The 17,130-nt window shown below is 34.6% G+C and overlaps 1 protein-coding gene across 4 annotated transcripts in view; it reads right to left on the bottom strand.

Annotated features, from left to right (window-relative positions):
- LOC143246429 (diuretic hormone receptor-like) overlaps positions 1–10,567 on the bottom strand; it is a 91,680-nt gene extending 81,113 nt beyond the window's left edge. For all 4 annotated transcript variants that reach the window (XM_076493127.1, XM_076493130.1, XM_076493129.1 and 1 more), the window contains exon 1: positions 10,431–10,567. The gene's annotated coding sequence lies outside the window, so the exon portion shown is untranslated. The remainder of the gene's footprint in view (positions 1–10,430) is intronic.
- Between the last annotated feature and the right edge of the window lie 6,563 nt (positions 10,568–17,130).

The following is a 17,130-nucleotide window of genomic DNA, read 5'->3' on the forward strand; positions in this document are numbered from 1 at the left end:
CTCGAGTAGTCTTGCCCAAAATTCAACAAAACAAATTTTTACCAGCTTCATCCAGTGGTAATTTCGAAATTTCAAAACGTTATAAATCTTCATACTTCGTACCACATAAACTCAGAGGAAGTGCTTGAATTAAGCAAACTGTTAATAATTTGAGTGTCCCCTTTTGCTTTAAAAACTGCAGCCGACTTTTCAGACATTGTTCTAAGATATTTAATCAAATTGTTCTTTGAGATTTTACTCCGAATTTTTCTAATAAACTCTCATAAAGTTTCTTTGAAAGTAACTTTTGATTTGTCAAGTTTGTGATCTATCAAATCCCAGATTAAGATCGGAGTCTTAGGGACCATTACACCATTTAAATGACTCTAGCAGAAGCTTCTTTCTTAGTTAAGTAATTTCTATATAGATTGCATGAGTGTTTGAGGTCATTATCTTTTGGATAGTAGAATTCTTTACTGATAATGCGCAAACCACCGGGTATACCATAATGGATCAGTATCTGATGGTACTTGTGTTGGTCCATTATTTCACCCATTTTGCAAATATCTCCTGTCACGTCGGCAGAAAACATCTCCAAACCATCACACTGCTTCACACATGTTTCATGATGGGTGCTATACATTGAGGTAAGTATCTTTTACCTTTGTTCCACCAGACGTACAGCATATGCTTTGAACCAAATATTTCAAACTTGACTTCAATTGGCCGTAACACCGTTTTCCAATCATTAACAGTTCTGTTTTTGTAGTTTAGCAAATTTCAGTATCTTGGCAATATTTAGATATTAAAGTAAAGGTGTTTTTAAACTGCTACGCAATCAAATATTCTACTCTCGTGAGGTCTTCTTGATACTGTAAATCTGGACACTTTTCTGTCATTTGATAAACGATTGTTTATCTCATGCTTGAGATCAGTGGAAGTCTTCCTACTTTTCCAAAGGCTGAATAAATGAAGGTACATAACATCAACATTATTGAGGTTAAGTGTTCTGTCATCTTCTCTTCTATTTTAAAATTTACCTGTTTCCGTCTCACGACCTAGGATGTACTTGACAGTTTTTGGGGAGCATTTGAAGCCTGCAATAATTTGTCAAAGAATCCAACCAGCACCGCAAAAGGCTTTTATGCGAACTCTTTGCTCTATTGAGAATTTTCTACACTTTTTGGGCCGTAGCATGACAAAACTTAATATATAATGTGAAACACTGTTTTTATCAAGGTTCATATGTAGAGTACTATTACATTGATTTTTTCAGCATACACCTGCACATTATGCTAGCTCTTTGCAAGATTCTTTCTATACAGTGGGGTAATTCTTTCTATACAGTGGGGTATTACGACAGTTATTTCAAACCCTAAAATTTATCAATATGTTCATTCAAGCAGAATCCTTATGACATGTCTTTGATACAAGTGTATTGTAATCCTAAAGAACGATAAGTATTCTCACTCTGGATCAATCAATTGTCAACAGCGATTAGCGAAACATTACATAGTGTTAAAATTTACATTTTGTGATAGCATAGAAGGATTATCGAAATAAAATGGAGAGAATGAAAAATATTCTCTTGCCCTATACATTTTTGCACAATACTATATCTATAGTATGTTAAGAGTTTGTTTCTCTCAGAGTCTCGGGCAAAACTCCACATAAAAATAATTTTTCATTTAGAACTTACAAGTTCATAGAAAAGGAGACAGTGAATAGCGTCCATCGCTCACAGTCACGTTTGTAGTGCATTCTGGTCCCAAAGAACGGAGCAAGTTATTACAATGGTGGACTGCGAACTTTAACATTCACAGTGCGGGTACGCTAATTACTTGGTCTCGTCTATTTGTTCAGCGAAGTTGGCATGGCCAGATGGTTAAGGCACTCGCCTCGTAATATGAAGGGTTCGAATCTCTGTCACATCAAACATACTCGCCCTTTCAGCCGTGTAGGTGTTATAATGTAACGATCAATCCCATTATTCGTTGGTAAAAGAGTAGCCCAAGAGTTGGCGGTGAATGGTAATTACTAGTTGCCTTCCCTCTAGTCTTATACTGGTAAATTAAGGACGAATAGCGCACATAGCTCTCGTGTGACTTTGCTTGAAATTCAAAAAACCAAATCAAGCAAACATATTTAAACATACATTTGTTTAACTTAATTTATTTTGCCCGAATAACGGAGGTTTTCCCATTGATGTTAGATTGTCCATGAATAAATGTCGTTTTGGAACTGCAAAGTTTGTAAAAGTATAAACCAGTGTTGTAAAGCATGCTTTAATCAAAGTAAGCACCATTTGCTTCAAAACACTTTTGCCAACGTGTAACGATGCTGTTTATACCCCTGCTGTAGAAATTAGAGTTTCTATTGTCAACGAACTCCCTGGAAGCTTCTTCTGCAGCTGCCTGGTTTTTAAAGCGTTTATTGTTCAAACTTTTATCAAACTGCTTGAAAAAATGAAAATCTGTAGGTGAAAGATCTGTGGAAAAGAGTAGATGATGTAGAACCTCGATTCCCAATTCGTTTAGCTTTTGGAGCGGCATCCTTGATGGATCGCATAACGCCGATTTTGTTGTTCTTCAGTCAGCTCTTGCGAAACCCACTTATCCAACTTTTTCGTCTTTCTAATCAGACTCAGATGGTTGGCAATGTTCGATTGGCTTATGCCTAGTTTTTCTGCAACTCACTGTTGTGCAAGGGTCCGTCTCAACTGCTTCCATTAATATGTTTTCATCTAAGGATGGTTTCCTTACACGACCTTCCATCTCCATGTCGAAACCTTTGGAACCAACGCTGAACTGTACATTCAGTAACAGATCCAGGCATTCCTCTACGACTTCAAACTTGGACAAAAATCAGAGGAAAGTCGTTCTTGTCCATGTTGCCTTGGGGGTTGTGAAACTTACTCTGAGTAGAGTTGAAACAGCAGACAATTAAGATACCTTGTAAGCGACAATACCAACGATAAGCTACTCAATATTCAACTTCTAAATGTAATCGTTAGAATTCCGATATTTATTTTTGGACAACCTAATATTATTATTGCGTAAAGTTTAGTAACGTAGCTCTTATATTCACGATGTTTCTACATCGTTCCCAGCATAGTAAAAATAACTATATAATGCATTTCGAGACTTATTCTGCAGCTTATCTTATGATAATACGTTCTAAATGCCTGCGAGATCTTCTTGTCTAAATTCAATGAATCGCTTAACTAAAACTATTAACGGTAAGTTGAATGGACGTGAAGTTAGGGAACAAACACCTAGAAACTGAATGATGCATTTAGCAAGATCCGAATTTTAAGTGTCCAGTTTGAACATGTCAAAATACAAGCTCGTTCGTAACAAATAAGATGAGCACCTATCAATCAACCAGTTAAAATAAGATGTATATCTACCAACTAGTCATAGTTAATAGTTATCATACAACAATTAAAAACATGTACCAACCATCTAGTCATAGTTAATAGGTAATGAACAACTAGGAAAGAGATGTGTACCTACCAAATATCAATAGTTACTAGCAATTTGACAACAATTAAAAATAAGATGTGGGCTAATCAACTAGTCAGAGTTAACAACTATGGGACGACAATTAAAAATAAGATGTGGGCTAATCAACTAGTCAGAGTTAACAACTATGGGACGATAATTAAAAATAAGATGTGGGCTAATCAACTAGTCAGAGTTAACAACTATGGACGATAATTAAAAATACGATGTGGGCTAATCAACCAGTTAGAGTTAACAACTATGGGACGATAATTAAAAATACGATGTGGGCTAATCAACTAGTCAGAGTTAACAACTATGGGACGATAATTAAAAATAAGATGTGGGCTAATCAACTAGTCAGAGTTAACAACTATGGGACGACAATTAAAAATAAGATGTGGGCTAATCAACTAGTCAGAGTTAACAACTATGGGACGACAATTAAAAATAAGATGTGGGCTAATCAACCAGTTAGAGTTAACAACTATGGGACGACAATTAAAAATAAGATGTGGGCTAATCAACCAGTCAGAGTTAACAACTATGGGACGACAATTAAAAATAAGATGTGGGCTAATCAACTAGTCAGAGTTAACAACTATGGGACGACAATTAAAATTAAGATGTGGGCTAATCAACCAGTCAGAGTTAACAACTATGGGACGATAATTAAAAATAAGATGTGGGCTAATCAACTAGTCAGAGTTAACAACTATGGGACGATAATTAAAAATAAGATGTGGGCTAATCAACTAGTCAGAGTTAACAACTATGGGACGATAATTAAAAATACGATGTGGGCTAATCAACTAGTCAGAGTTAACAACTATGGGACGATAATTAAAAATACGATGTGGGCTAATCAACTAGTCAGAGTTAACAACTATGGGACGATAATTAAAAATACGATGTGGGGTTAACAACTATGGGACGACAATTAAAAATAAGATGTGGGCTAATCAACTAGTCAGAGTTAACAACAATGGGACGACAATTAAAAATAATTTGTGGACCAACTAATTAGCTATAGTTAACAGCTATGGGATGGCAATTAAAAATAAGACGTATGTCAACCAAACTGGTATAGTTCATAATCATTTGACAACAGTGTGGTAATTTAATACACTTTGAAGCGAAACAGATACCTTGTAGGCACTTTCATGAAATGGCAAGTTTATGAAATGTGAGTAAATAAATATGTTGTCCAAAGAAACTTGTGCTTTTTCCTGCAAAATTCACACTCGTATATCAAACTTGAAGAAACCACTTTTCAATACCCGTGGTGAGCGGAACACATGTAACCCATTGTATAGCTTTGTGCTTAACTGCAAACAAACCTGCAAACAACTTGTTCTTTTTTACTGAGTTTCTAGTGGCGGCGCTTTTTGAATAAATAAAATATACTTGCTTTAGAGTAACTGAAATTATAATGGGTGTATCTAATAAACTGTTTTTGAGACTTAATAAACTGAAATACACTAAGGTGAGGCGTGCGCTATTCAGTGGTTAGTGTGCTTTTATTGTAAATTTAAGGGGTCATGGCTCGTGGCCTGTTGCCACAAAAACAAATTCCATATTTTTGAACCGTGGGTGAACAATAAATAAAATTGATGATCAAATCTTGCTGTTTGGTCTGAAAAGAGTAGTCTAAGAGTTGGCGGTGTGTGCTGTTTGCTAGTTGCCTTCCCCTTATTTTATCAGATCAAAGTTTGGGACGATCATGAACCTGTACGTCCTTGCTTCACTATGGACCAAAATTTCAAAAAAGCAACAAGCAACGTTATTTGTTTGTTTTTGAATTTCGCACAAAGCTACTCGAGGGATATCTGTGCTAGCCGTTCCTAATTTAGCAGTCTAAGACCAGAGGGAAGGCAGCTAGTCATCACCACCCATCGCCAACTCTTGGGCCACTCTTTTACCAACTAATAGTGGGATTGACCGTCACATTATAACGCCCTCACGGCTGGGAGGGCGAGCATGTTTGGCGCGATGGGGATGCGAACCCGCGACCTGCAGATTACGAGTCGCACGCCTTACAACGCTTGGCCATGCCGGGTCCAGCAACGTTATGCAGTTACTTATTATCAATAGTTCCTGCTTTCTGCCCTCTAGCGGTAGATAGATATACAATTGAAGTTTACGGTTAATACGATTTATCGCATTCCAAAACACCATATGAAAATTTCAGCATTGCGTGATCCGTGGTTGATATTTTGTTATTGTATACTATTGAGAATTTGTGCACAAATTAACAAACAAATAAAGTCACTTTCCAATAATATATGTACATAAAACCTAAGTGAATTCGAAAACAACTCCAATAAATTAATAATAATAATGTACCGATTCTGTATCGTTAGCGTTTTTGGAGCAATATTTTCCTTCTTTATATATACGGGATTTTGGAATAATTGTAGAGCTACGAAAGTGCTTAGAAAAATAGCAAAGAAGTGTCGCATTATGCTTTACTCTCCTGTTTTTAACAGAATCTACTAATGTCACTAAAGTCTATAGATTCTCACTATAAAAACTATACCATTACTTTTTATGTTGTTAACTTCTGTTTACTATGGTAACATTTTAAACAATGTTTGCATTTAAAAGTCTTAACTCTTTATCATTCATATTTCAATACCAATCCGGAATAAACTTTAACTAAACCTATAAAGGATTATATCCTACAAAACATGCTTATCCCATGAAACAAGCTATAGAATAAAGGCCGGTCATCTTAAATTATTTCTAAAATATTTTGATTAAGTTACAAACAAACAAAAAATAAGATATATTTTGATTTTCAGCACTCCAAGTGATAATGTACTACTTTTAGAAATAATTACTTGATATCGATGTATTTCTTCATTCGGGTCTCATACAGTTACTCGAGTCTAATGGTATTACTTTCAAAACATGTTGTTTTGGAGTAACGTTTGTCCTTTTTTTCCAAGGTCATTAACAAAAACTGTCATTAATTCATAACGTTTTTCCTTGTTTTATGAAAATCATATATCAAACAACAAACAAACGAGCCATTCATAATTTTTATTAGTTAGTTAGTTTGTAGTTAATCAAGACCCTACAGAATGTTCTATTTGCAGCTCATCAGAGGAATCGAAACCAAGTTCTAGCATCATGAGTCTTCATAGCTACCACGGCGCATTGGGGACATCTTTATAAGTAAAACTGTTCAGCACTTTCCCATGACAGTGTCCTCTACTAGCATCAATACTCTTAGAAAGCGATGAATCTTGTTAGAAAAAAAAAAAATTTGGCTTTATATTTGTTTTTGTTTTTTTTTTTTTTCGCGTAAAGCTACACGTCCCTAATACAGCCGTGTAAGACTAGAGGAAAGGCAGCTTGTCATCCCTACCCACCACTAACTCTTGGTCTACCAACGAATTGTGGGATTCACCGTCACATAATAACGTCCCTACGGCTGAAAGGGCGAGCATGTTTGGTGTGACGGAGATTCAAAACTTCGATTATCTGGCCATGATGTGCCAACAAAAATAAGTATAAATAAACACGTCAATATATGGGTGACTCTTCCCTAAGTAAATTTAGCGCTATAAACTGAATCAATGCCTCTAATTCCAAACGTATACATATGTTCTTTAAGCACGCGTTTTTCTGCACTGTTTTTGAACTTCACATGCGTATTTGTTGAACTTTCTAGCTGCTCTAGATTTGCCTGCGCGAAACGTCCCTAATTTTGAAGTGATAGACTTGAAGAAGAGCACATAGACCACCCTCTGCTAACTTTTGGTTTAATCTTTACTAACCAATAGTAATATTGACCACAACATTATAACGCTCTTGTGGCTATAAATGGTAGAATGCTCAGCGTTGGGTTTCTATCCCGCGACTCGCAAATTGTGAGTCGAGTGCTCACTGACAACCAGACCAACTTTACACACAGACTGTTGTCTCGGATGCGTTAAACAAGTTCATCTCTGAGTATCGCGATGCCAGTAGAGGGTTCTGTTAGAGCAAAATGCCGAACAATAGTACTAATAAACTGTACGGATGATTCAATTTTGTTATCGTTTGATAAATGTATTGTAGGATAAACGTAGCGTTACCATTTTTTGGAAGGGTCTTATTAGAGAATTTAGAAAGAAAAAGAAATGCAAAATGTTATTTAAATAACATTTCTAAACTTATGTGATAAGACTCAACTAACTGAAGTAGTTTAAAACAATCCAAGTAGAGAGTTGTATCTTTACCCAATAATTAGCTCATTCAAAGATAGTAGAAATACATCATAACCAAAACAAGTAGTCGTTAAACATTTCGTTACAACTCCTTGCTACTAGTTAAAAGTAATGTTTTAAGATGTATTGCAAAATGTTTTGATAATCTTGAATCTTTAGTCAATGCTTTTGTTCTTTAGGACAACTAATGCTCTTACTACAAGATTTGTTATTATTGTTCACTTCTATATGCCGGTGTCTGATAAGTAAACATGGGAGCTGTACTACAACATGCGCTCTGTCCTCACAGAACTGTCCCACACGTAAGTTTTTCTTGTAATAAAGTTGTTTTATTGGTATACTTCCTTAAAGAAGCTGTTAAAATCTCAAAAAATAAAATATTGTAACTTCCGAGTGACGTATGATCTATTTTCAAAGTAAAGGGTGTATACGGCTCATCTTTGAAGATAGATTTTTGTGCTATCTCAAAATATTTAGGGCCTGGCATGGCCTAGCGCGTTAAGGCGTGCGCTTCGTAATCTGAGGGTCGCGGGTTCGCGCCCGAGTCGCGCCAAACATGCTCGCCCTCCCAGCTGTGGGGGCGTTATAATGTGACGGTCAATCCCACTATTCGTTGGTAAAAGAGTAGCCCAAGAGTTGGCGGTGGGTGGTGATGACTAGTTGCCTTCCCTCTAGTCTTACACTGATAAATTAGGGACGGCTAGCACAGATAGCCCTCGAGTAGCTTTGTGCGAAATTCCAAAACAAACAAACAAACAAAATATTTAAGAATTATTATATAGTCTGCTCTGTTTACTAGTTTCAATATAATCTTTCATCGACTTACGTGATAACAGATGAATATGTATATATATATATATATATATATACTTTTTGATATAGCCACCGTGCACTGACTAACATACATATTCCATGTGACATAACCATATATATATGGCTACCATGCATTGAACGATATATATATAATGTTATGGCCACTATATATGTGATTGCTATACATATATTTTGCTATGACCATCATGCACTAATTGATATATAGGTTTTGGGGGTACGGTCTATAATGCGACACTGTAGCTTGTACCAGGAGATCTTTTAAGTTGATACAGCGTTTTTCTTTCGGCTTGTTTTTGAGTTATAACAAACTAATATAGTTAATCATAGGTTTAAATTTGTTGTTTTTAACGCAGTCCTTCCTTATGATTTTACTTATTTTACTATTTAACTTCATTAAAATGTATTATTTTCACTAAAACTATATATTTACATATGTATACTGTATTCTAGCCACCATGCACTGAATAATACATATATATTGTGCTATCGCTATCATCCACTGAATAATACACATCTATATTGTGCTATCATCAACAATACTTCTTTAGTGGTTACGAAATTCACTAACTATCTTAAAACTGATACCTTAAGTAATACTATGTGTAAGTTTTTGTTTGATCTTGCGAACTAGTTACTAATGCTTGTGATGTATTTTCAAACTTACCTTCATGTTTTATTGAATAATAAAATTAGTGTAGAAATACAGAACGTAAAAAAGTAACTGAGTAGAATGAATAAATACGATATTAAAAGAACCAGAATGTCATTAGTAACATTTATGTCTCATCCATTCTCCGTATACACTCGACTATAAAAATACTCCTATCTTTAAGCTATAGAAGAGTAGATTATATATTAGTATATTATATCTTCTCTTCACCTCCCGCTTTCATTGAGTTTAAACGCACTTCAAAAACAAATAGCATGGAAGTCAGTCCATTTCATGACGTTTGATTTTAAAATGTTCATACGAAATACTGAAATTAAATTAAAAGTAATAAACAATATAGGCTAGCATTTAGGTTTTGTTCTGAAAATATATCAAAATCAAGAGTCAAAGAAGTTCTCTTTTTCAAACAGAGGTAAGCGAAAAGTAATTTCTGAAAAAGAAAGTGTACTTTCCCTCTGAGATCTTCCATACTTCCGTCTTGAAAAGGTAACGTGTTTGATTGTTTTTCGATGTAGGTAATACAGTGCAATGCAATAGTTTGAAACGGGTCGTGCTATTATAGAGGTCTCTGAAAGCTGATAATGGAGAAATCAGTCAGAAAGTTTTGATAAACAGTGTAGGTAAAAAAAGTATGTACTGTCAGATTTGTACGGATAAAACGTACCGCGAAGCACTATACGTTATATGAGAATCTGTGATGGGAAAACGTTAACAATTCCACTCGTATATATAAATTTTTTCGTCTCAGATTTCGTACTTATAACTGAAATTATAATTTAATTGCCAAACATCTGTGAAAACGAGAAAGAAAAAGATCGTTATAAAGATGGGTTTGTCAATAAAAAAGTTTGAAACATTTTTTGCTACCCACGATACAAAGCTCACAACATGATTGAGTGAAAGAAAAATACGCTAAACTGATTTCTAGTGACAACATTTTTTTGTGAACAGTTTAATGCTGTACAAAATGAAATAAAACATTTTGTTGTCATTGTCGGTCGGAAGTATTAACCTTAGCAGTATTAACTGTTTATAAATATTACATCCGGGTGTTCTTCCGACACAGTTTAAACCAACATTCCGCAACACCAGGGATTATTTGATGTTGTTGTTGTTGCTTTTTTTAAGGTTTTTATCCTTGATGGTTATTTTAACTGTATGTTCTATTTGTTCTTTAAAGTTTAATAAATAATATTTACCAATAAAACTATTCAATAATAAACTTACTCGGATTCTTCAATCGACGATAAACTATTGTTTCTGGGACTTCATGGGTTTGACAAATCTACGAACATTTCGTTTTAACGTCTGACATCTTTACGTCCTCAGCATGCACTAAACAATTTAACCATGGCCGTTACATCTCACTGCAGTGACTGTGCCCTCTAGCGAGTATTGTTTTTAGTTCACTATACACATGCAGTAATATTCTCAACAAAATGTAATGTAAATTATTTTTCTTTTTTCTGTTTTCTTTTGTTCAGAACCTTTTAAATAAAGTGTTTATTTCTCCTCAATAGAAAATCTCATCTCAATTATTTATAGTTCTATTTTTATATTTGCCTGTTTCAGTTATGACTGATCTTACTGTTTCGTCTCCCCTTTCGTACAGTGGTGAGTATACGGATTTACAAAGCTAAAATCAACGGGTTTGATACCCCTCGGTGGACTCGACAGATAGACCGATGTGACTTTGATATAAGAAAACAAACAATCTTACTATTCTTTTACTTTCCATTGTTGGTTACAAATAAAATATTTACAAGAAAATATCGTTTAATAATATAAGAATCTTAATATGTATCCTGTACGTAAGTAAAACAGAATATTACGCTTGGCAACTTCTTCCTTGCACAGGATCCGGAAGAGGTATAAATGCCGAATGTTCAAATTATTTTCGACGTACCTTTTGACTCACTGTTCTGTTTAACTTGTCCCCGAGTGAAAAAGTGGTACATTTTCGGACTTACAACGCAAAATTCCAGTATTCGATTCCCCATGGTAGACACGAAAGATAGCTCAACGTGGTTTTCCTCTAAATTAAATAAAGTGTTCAGCGTTGTTGATGAAAAAGGCTTAGTAGAGCATTGGTGTAACTTATTGAGTTGATTATTTCGTTTCCTGTAACTTAAATTTTCAATGTAAAAAGCATCATGGTTAAAAGATATTAACGCCTTGTTAAAGAGTTCTTTATTTGTTTGAATGTAACAAAACAGCAATGATAAATATTTCTTAATGTGTATTGTTTTCCTTGTTTTAAATGTAACGACAAAAGTACTGAATGAAAAAATATTAATTGTAGTTTCAACGATCTTTCATATACAAAAGTATTCATTTTAGCATTTAACATGCTTAAAATGTTGGTACTATCAAGAGAAGTCCTTACTTCTATACGAGACATAAGAAACACTTTCAAAATACATTTTTATTTTTATTAACGTCTTTACGTGAAATTTTCTTTTCACATAATTTCTCGATGAATTGAAGAAACACAAAGATTCTTCTTCTCCTAACAAATATAAATTATTAAACTGCAAAGACATTTTCTTAACAATGTTCTACTGTTCTATAGCACCCCGAATTAACAATGGTTTTTTCTTTTCATTGTTAAAGAATACCACAAACTTTCTCTGCACTAACAGTCATACTGAATTGTTTCATGGTTGTAAACGCTTCAAATACAAGAACGTGTACCTTATATTTTAAGTATTTTAAAGACAGTTTAACACAATTATTTCCACTTGAAATCATTTTCATGAAAGAAAGTTTTAAGTTTAAAATAAAATAAAGAATTAACAGTTCCCTCGAAAAAATACATTAAAAACAAGAAAGGCACCTTGAAAGTACAACTCCTTCCTGGCATGCAATGCTTGTTGTTTTTTGTTATATCCAACCTGCAATATATACCAAGCAAATCCCCACTTTCAGAAATGTAGTTCAGTGTGCAAAAAGCCTTTTTCTTTTTTTTTTCAAAATGTTCTTCAGATTGCTTGTTTTTGTTTGTTTTGTTTTTGAATTTCGTGCAAAGCTACACGAGGGCTATCTGCGCTAGCCGTCCCTAATTTAGCAGTGTAAGACTAGAAGGAAGGCAGATAGTCATCACCACCCACCGCCAACTCTTGGGCTACTCTTTCACCAACGAATAGTGGGATTGACTGTCACATCATAACGCTCCCACGTTTGAAAGGGCTAGCACGTTTGATGCTACGGGGATTCGAACCCGCGACCCTCAGATTACGAGTCGAACACTTTAACCCACCCGGTCATGCTGGGCCTATTCTTCAGTTTCGGTGGATTTAAAATCCCGTATAATATTGAAACTAAAATGATTGACTTTCATCATTGAGGTACTGACCTTATAGGTACGTTTACCCAAAGTTAATAAGCTGGTCTTACTGGTTTAAGCAGCCAAAATCAAATGATTTGCTTTGTTTTGAATTTCGTGCAAAGCTACACGAGAGCTATCTGCGTTAACCGTCCGTAATTTAGTAATGTAATACTAGAGGGAAAGCAGCTGAGTCATCACCACCCACAACCAATTCTTGGGTTACTTTTTTATCAACGAATAGTGGAACTGACCGTCACTTTATAATACACACATAGTTGAAAAGGCGAACATGTTTAGTGTGACGGGGAATCGAACGTCCTGACCACTTGTCCATGCGGGTCGATCTCACACGTAAAACATTTTTTAGTAGTTTGGCTGACCTCAGTGTAGCTTTGACCTATGACTTCTGCTCACCAAAAGCGAATCGACTAATTACTGGGGAATCCAACCATCGTATCAGATTTGATCAACATAAAATGAAGACGCATTTATTTATACTGCTCACACACAGACAGACGAGTGAAAATTACACCTCCACCGTCGGTCAGACGTAATGCAAAAGTTATATACGATAATTATTTGTTACTTTAATATTTTATTTTGTACTTTCTAAAGTTGATGAATGCCACGGTAAATGTCATCCTTTCAGTTAACGCCTAAAATGTCTTCTTTTTTTATTTGATGTTCAAGTTATTAACGCACGCACGTGCTTATTGTTACTACCAAAGTGATATTCTAGTTAAATATTGCTTTTGGAAATCCCGACAGACATATCTAAAACTTGTGACGGATGATTTATCAAATAACACACACACACACGTACACATATATATACACACACAGAGATACGCAGATATACATATATAAAGTTAACACGTAAATGGTTTCCACAGCAGCATTGTCATGTTCACGGTTCACGTACACATAGACTAACGTTACTTGAATAATGATAAGTTTATACCTCAAACCTGAACGAATTCAGCATATTTAGCACAGAATTATGCAGAATCTCAAAAAACTGCACCTTCTCTATACATTTTAGAACTTATGCGAAAGTCAAGCTTTGTTGTATAGCCACGAGAAGATGTTAAGTTTGACATGCACGACATGTAGAAAGAAACAATAATTCGGTTGTACCAAAATATTTTTGAAAGAAGAAAAACAAGGTCAGAGATACAGAGAGAAATAGGAGAGATGTGTAATCAGAAGGTACACAGAGAAATAGGTGGAATATGTAATCAGCGGTACACAGAAAAATGGGAGGGATGTGTAACAAGAGGTACACAGATTAATAGGAAGAATGTGTAATTAGGAGTACAAAGATTAATAAGAGGGATGTGTAACCAGAAGTACACAAAGAAATAGGAGGGATGTGTAATCAAAGGTACACAGAGAAATAGGTGGAATATGTAGTAAGAGGTACACAGATTAATAGGAGGGATGTGTAATCAAAGGTACACAGAGAAATAGGTGGAATATTTAGTAAGGGGTACACAGATTAATAGGAGGGATGTGTAACCAGAGGAACAGAGAGAAATATAAGGGATGTGTAAAGGCAGATAATTTATGAAATATAATATTAATGCTTCTCTAAGTCCATTCTTACAATTGCTGTAAAAATTCGATTTGTTATAAACGTATATATCTTGCTTTCCTTTCTTTTTAAATAACTGTACACATTAATCAATGATCGTAAGTCAAAGGTGAGGAATATTTTCGGTATTTGTAGTAATTTCAAATTTCCTCATATTTCTTCGTTCAATAGGCATTTCATAGATTCGGCTAAATTCTGAAAAGTGGATTACGCTTTGAGCGTCAAAAGCCAAATGCTTAAGAATGATTTCTACTTCTGCATTTGTTGGTTTTTATATTTTCTCACGTTTTCCCTCTGCAAATCATCACAGCGCACTCGCTCTTATTTCACTGATACACGAAAGTGCTTACTGACACTTTATTTATTCCTTGATAATTCCAAGCTGATCGAAATATTTGTTAATTTAAAATCGCGAGATCGAGTTTTTTTTTTTTAAATTATCAATGTCTTTTCATAACGACTTTTCCTTGGAAAATAATGTTACATCCAAGTTTGTTCAGCTTACAGTTTAAAATTATTCATTGAGCTACCAGGACGAATAGGGGAAAGGTAGGTATTTTATTAACAACTCCTTTTGTATTTTGTTTTATTTGTTTGTTTTTTGAATTTCGCGCAAAGCTACACGAGGACTATCTGTGCCAGCCGTCACTAATTTAGCAGTGTAAGACTAGAGAGAAGGCAGCTAGTCATCACCACCCACCGCCAACGTTTAGGCTACTCTTTTACTAACGACTAGTGGGATTGACCGTAACATTATAATGCCCCCACGTTGAGAGGGTGAGCATGTTTGGTGTGATAGGGGTTCAAACCCGTGACCCTCAGATTGCGAGTCGAGCGCCTTAATCCACCTGGCCATGTCGGGCTGTTTTTGTTTTGTTTGTTTGTGTGTTTAAAATTAAGCACAAAGCTATACAATGGGCTTTCTGTGCTCTGCTCGCCACGGGTATCGAAACCCAGATTGCAGCGGCGTGTGTCCGCTTACATACCACTGGGGAACTTGTATTTTTGTCTACGTATATTTCAATTTCCGAAATTAAACAATTGAAAAGAATTATCAGCTTCTCGAAAATCCACATAAATATTACAAAGATTTAAAGTTAAGAAAAATATTTTGAATGCTAAACCTAGTAACTAAGAGATCACAGTAACATGAAAGTAAATAATGTCAAAATATTTTTTAATTTTACATAATTGAAGTTCACTCAATTATTGAATAACTGAAATCATTTTGTTTGAGCATATCGCTAGCTGAAATATTTATTCAAAGGTAAGAACATGTTTTCTAAATTTTGTTATTCTTAGGTTCCGTTTATAAGTAATTTTAATATAGTGTCTTTTGATACAAAAATTTCGTATTGTTTATTTTCAATAAAGGCTAAAGAACCATTTCGAAATGCATATTATTACAGTGGAAATATACTAAACAACTGACATAGGTGTTATCTCTGTTAATGACGCTTTTGTGAATCGTTAAGGAGTCATCAAGCATAAAACAAATAATGTTTTTCAAATTAAACATCAGTTCAAGTTAAAGGTGTATTTTTAGTACATACATTAACTCACCTTAATTGTGCAATATTAATATGTAATTGTAAAAAATAAAATATATAAAGGAAGTAAACTTTTTTAAATACCATTCTTCGTACAAAATACTTCATGAAAAATATGTTTGAGTTAAACTCGCATTCATACCCAAATGCTGCAGTTCCCCGCTAGTACAGCGGTATGTCTACGGATTTACAACGCTAAAATGAGCGGTTCGATTCCCCTCAGTGGGCTCAGCAGATCGCTGGATGTGGCTTTGCTGTTAAAAAAACAACAACACCCAAATGATCGAAAATTGTTTTATGACAAAAGCTAAGAAGTATAAAATTCAAATCTAAAGTACGTGCGTGAACGTAAGGCTCTTCATAAACGATTAATTAACACTGAAATACTAACCACATTTTATTTGAATAATTCGGTAATGATAGGTATGAGATTACTTAAGTATCATAACAATGTGTAAATTACCCTGGTTTTGTTTACCGTTTTTTCCATCCAGGAGGATGAATAGGCAGATTTCCGAACCTCAAAACGACCTTAGTTTTAATTGCTTACCTTTTATCATCCTGATTGCAAGACGTGCGAAACTACGTGTCTGATTACAGCAGTGCTTATGTGCTTTAGATTTAAAGAATCGTTCAATTGCTTCTCTCTCGAAAATCCTTATTAGGCTGAGCTATATTTTCTACATATCCAATGTTTTTTGGTCTCGAGAGTGTCCTAAAGAGGAAAGATAAATGAGAACAAACTAATGATGGAAAAAAAACTATTCATAAAAGTGCCATTAAGTTTCACAGCATTCTTTTCTCTCATGGCCAATTCAATACTTTCAAGAGAAATATATTTCTAACACTCCAAAACAAAGGTTTTGCCATGTGATGAGTGTACTTTCGTGTTAGTTGACGACTGGCATTATAGTTGCTTAAATATGTATATATATTACGTGTGTGTTTATGTGTTTTATTTTTGTATGCATCAGGTTATGGGGCAACTCTTACACATTAGTGCGGTTAATTGATATTCATAGATAACCGAAACGTTGAAGTTCTTATGTTTTTCCAGAACACACAAATAGGTCATTATGTTACTGTACTGTTTCCAAACACCATCTGACTGTGACTGAAAAATTTCATTCCTATAGTTTACCTATTGAACTGTAAGTAACCATTTGGTACTTCAAAAACCTGTAACGCAATAGGAAGGTTATTACTATTGGTATGCATCTTAATCAAAACCAGCATTTGAAATTATTACTGAATTTGTATTACTAAGTGGTTTATAGTTTGTTGATCTTAGGGTATTTTAACTGCTGAGAAAGTCGTACAGAGTAGGTTATTATAGGCCAATGGTTTCATTTTAATAAGTAAAAAAATAACGAACTTATTTCGTGACGTCATTTTAAGTATTAATGCTTAACCCTTTCACTAGATAAACAACTCTCTCAGTCCTAGGATTATTTT

This window comes from Tachypleus tridentatus, chromosome 3, assembly GCF_004210375.1.
Source record: "Tachypleus tridentatus isolate NWPU-2018 chromosome 3, ASM421037v1, whole genome shotgun sequence".
Taxonomy (NCBI): Eukaryota; Metazoa; Arthropoda; class Merostomata; order Xiphosura; family Limulidae; genus Tachypleus; species Tachypleus tridentatus.